The sequence below is a fragment of the Galeopterus variegatus genome, unplaced genomic scaffold, assembly GCF_000696425.1.
Source record: "Galeopterus variegatus unplaced genomic scaffold, G_variegatus-3.0.2 Scaffold14, whole genome shotgun sequence".
NCBI lineage: Eukaryota > Metazoa > Chordata > Mammalia > Dermoptera > Cynocephalidae > Galeopterus > Galeopterus variegatus.
In genome coordinates this window covers 259,312-263,620 of record NW_007726125.1, presented here as the reverse complement: position 1 = coordinate 263,620, position 4,309 = coordinate 259,312, and positions in this window count along the sequence as shown.

The window sequence follows — 4,309 nt, the reverse complement described above, 5'->3', positions numbered from 1 at the left end:
GGCTGGAATCCTGGAGTCCAGCAGGTCTGGTTTCAGATCGCAGATCAGCCACCGTTTCGTGGGCAAGTGACCTGAACCCCTGAGCCTCCGTTTCCTCATCTGCACAACGAGGGCAGTAGCAGTCCCTGTTGGGTTGCTGTGTGGACTGAAGGAGAGTCACGTATTTAGTGCATGGCCTGACACATAAGGAGCGCTAAGTATTATCACCATCCTCAGCCCTGTCTCCTGGCTCAAGGCCCCACTAGCCACTTCCCCCTTGTGAGAAGCAGGCAGACCTGGGCCCGGGGAGGCGAGGAGGCTCCTCCGCCCCAACACCATCCGCACATCAAAGCGTAGGGCGGCCCAAGGGGCGGAGGCCAGCCTGGGTGATGGGACAGTGTCTCTCCACCAACCAGGAAGCTCCCTGGGCAGTCCCAGATTAACCGCCCCCCAGCCCCTATGGGCCAGCCCTTCCTGTCGCCAGTACCCAGCTGCCGTGGCTGGCACTTGACCTTCTGGGGACCAGCTAGGGGAGGGGCTGGCACCACAATCTTGGGTCCCTGGTGGGCTCCTGGCTCACCAGACATTGAGGGGGAATGCTGACCTGCCAAGGAGAGGAATGGGCTGGGATTCTGTCCTCTGTACCTGGCACATTATCTTGTTTAGTCCTCCACAGTTCCGTGAGATAAAGACTGTCTTTATCTCAGTTTTACAGATAAGGAAACTGAGGCACAGGGAGGTTAAGTCAAAACTCGGTAGAGGGCCGGCCCGTGGCTCACTCGGGAGAGTGTGGTGCTGATAACACCAAGGCCCCGGGTTCGGATCCCATATAGGGATGGCCGGTTCGCTCACTGGCTGAGCGTGGTGCTGACAACACCAAGTCAAGGGTTAAGATCCCCTTACCGGTCATCTTTTAAAAAAAAAAAAAAAAAAAAAAAAAAAACTCGGTAGAGCTCAAACTGAAACCTGGCTGTGTGGCTTCAGTGCCTGCACAGGACTGGAAACTCATCCTCCCTTTGGCGCTGGGGCAGGGTCTGTGAAATCCACACTTACATGCTTGTGTCGCCTGACTGGAGGGAACCAGTCCCTGGGGATGCAGTGAGGATACCCAGAGCCAGAGACCTGCCTGCAGAAACTTGATCAAGGTCAAAGAGTAGAAACCAACTAGAATTCAGGCTGCTGACTCCCTGTCCTACTCCATCTGCCAGTGGTTTGGCCTCTTAGTATTCAAGGCCAGCAGGAATGGAAGGTGCTGGGGATCAGCAAGAAGCAGCCCAGGGGGCTCCTCATACCTAGCCTCTGGAGGCTGAGGGATTGGGCTATCTGAGACAACCTTTCAACACAGCCCTGGGCCTTGGCCTAGCATGTCATGTCTCCCAGCCTCAGTTGCCCAGATGTAAAACCGGCATGTCCTCTACGTTGCAGGGCCATTAAAAGGCCTGGGTGAAGTACTCAGTGGGTGTCCAGTCTCTTATGGATGGTGACTGGGGTCCCCAGGAAGAAGGTGTGGGTAGGCCAGTCATCCCAAGCAGGGCCCTTCTCCCTCTCCTGCCAGGCACTTAGCAGAGAGCAGCCCAGAGCAGCATGCCTGGAATGGAGCCACAGAGGGGTGGACAGACAGACAGGAAGCAGCAAGGGGCTGCTGCTCAGAGAGGCAGGGCTGAGCCTTCTCTCTAGGGTGAAGACAGTGGCAGGGTGGGGGTGTTGGGGGTGTGGAGAGAGGAGCCTGAGGCTGCCTGGGCCCAGTTACCTTCACTCCAGCAGCATCTAGGATGTGTCCAAGGCAACTCAGCTGGGACACATGGGTCCAGGCATGGGTCCTCCGCTGGGGTCCGAGGGCCTCTCACCTCTGCCTTTGCACGCCTTAGAGAAACATGAGGGGAGCTGGGAAACAAGGCTGCCAAATTCCAGAGGATGCTGACCTCCAGCTGCTGCCGGTGAAGGCCAGTCCTGTCTTGGACTCCACTCAAGCCCTTGCAGGGCCTCATAGCTGCAGAAGGACTTCCCTGTGCTCCTACAAGGACTAACCCCAGATGATGGAAGCCAAAGAAAGGAGACAAGGCAGTTGCTTAGTTTTGCCTTTGGTGCAGATGTCATGAGACTGTGGAGCCAAGACCTTGAGTCTTCTTGGGAAGGAGAGAGCACTGGACTAGGAGTCAGGGGCCTGATGTCCATACCCATACCTAGCTGGAGGGCTAGGGGAAGTTGCTCCCCTCCCTGGGCCTCAGTTTCCTCAGCTGTAAAATGAAGGGGTGCAGAATACCCATTGCTCCCAAAACTGGCTGGGCCTCAGAATCCCTTGGGGAAGATCTTGTTAAAGCCTGGGAACCTACCTGGGTCTTGAACCCAGGAACCCAATTCACTGAATCATGCTCTCAGAGGGGGCCCCTGGAACCAGAGGGCTCAACATGCAGCCAGGTTTGGGAACCTCTGGACTAAGTCATCTCTTGGGTAACGTGACTACTCAGTTATTCATTTTATTGAGCACTTACTATGTGCCAAATATAAGAACCTGAGAGGTAGGGTCTATTATTGTCTCCGTTTCACAGTTGAGGAATCTGAGGCTCAGGGAGGTTTCAAAACTTGCCCACAGTTCCACCGTGAGTAGGAGCCCAGTGGAACGTGCATCCGGGTCCGTGGGCCTGTCTTTGTGCCTACCCTGTAACCTTGCGTGGGTTTTCCCATTCTTAGAGCTCCAAGGGACAGTAGGGTAGGAACCAGTCCACTTCTAGAAGGTTAGAGGAAGAGGGCACCTCAGTGATCATGTAAGCCAGTTCCTTCTTTAGGAGATGGGGAAACTGAGGCTCAGAGAGGGAGTGACTTGCCTGATGCCATAGGGCACATCGGCAGCAGTGGGCTGCCTTGCAGGGTCAGATGGGAGGCCCCACTTGTGGCCAGCGGCTCAGGCCTGGGAAAGCAAGCAGCTTGTGCTCTGGGCTGCCTCCCTCCCTTTCTCCCAGCCTGGACTGTCACAGCGGCCTCCCACCTGGCTCCGTTTCTATGATACAGCCAAAAGGACCACGTGCAGCTCTGACCAGCCCACCCCCTTCCCAACATCACCCCGAGACAGAGGCCTCATGCCTCATGCCACCACCACGCAGGCTCCTCACAGCCTTGCCTCCAAGCTCCTTTTCCTACTTGATCTGTCACTTTCCCCATCAACTCTAGACTCTAGCGGCTTCTGTTTCGACTTAGCTCACGCTGTTTCTTCTGCCTGCGTCGCTCTTCCCTTACTCCTCTTGGAAAACTCCTGCACCTCTTTCAAAACCCAGCTCCAAGGTCACCTCTGTGGCAACTGTCCCCTCCCCGAGCCAGCAGATACAGAAGGAAGTCAGCACCGCTGCTGGCTCCCAAGCCCACGTCAGCCTTTGTGAATGGATCATGGTGTCCTTTCCCCAAGATCAGGACTAATGGATCAGGCAACTCAAGAATGAAATGGTACTGTCAACCCCACCTCCCACCAGGCTGTCACGTCCTCTGTGGTCCCAAAGCAATTTGTACAAACCCCCATTCTTGAATTTAGGAACTGGACCCTGATCATTCGCTTTAGTATAATTCCTGTTTTGTTGTTGTTGTTTGCATTTTTTTTTTTCCTGGCCAGTACAGGGATTGAACCTCAGACATTGGTTTTATCAGCAACACACTAACCAACTGAGCTAACCAGCCATCATGTTTCCCCATAATTCATTACTTGGGGAATATTTTCTCTCTGGCACCTAACATCAGGTATAATGGGCTGAATTGTGTTCCCATAAAATTTAGACCTTAACCTCCAGTATCTCAGAATGTGACTGCATTTGGAGATGGATCTTTTTTTTTTTCTTTTGGTGGCTGGCCAGAACAGAGATCTGAACCCTTGACTTTAGTGTTATAACACTGCAGTCTAACTAACTGAGCTAACCCGCCAGCCCTGGAGATAGATTTTTGAAAGAGGTAATTAAGGTTAAATGTAGTCCACAGGGTGGGTCCTAATCCAATATGACTGGTGTCCTTTTAAGAAGAGATCAGGACACAAACAACACAGATGGGTGACCATGTGGGGACACAATGAGAGGGCAGCCATCTGCAAGCCAAGGACAGAGGCTTCAAAAGAAACCAAACCTGCCAACACCCTGATCTTGGACTTCTAGCCCCCAGAACTGTGAGAAAATAAGTTTGCTGTTTAAGCCACGCTGTCTGTGGTATTTTGCTGTGGCTGCCCTAGCAAACTAATACCCTGGGCCTAGCACGTAAGGAGTCATGCACAGCATCCTTTGGGAAAGTTTTCATATTACTGTGAAAGAGCCGTAAATCACAGGTCTCTGGGCCTCTGCCCCCCCCCCCCCCCCCC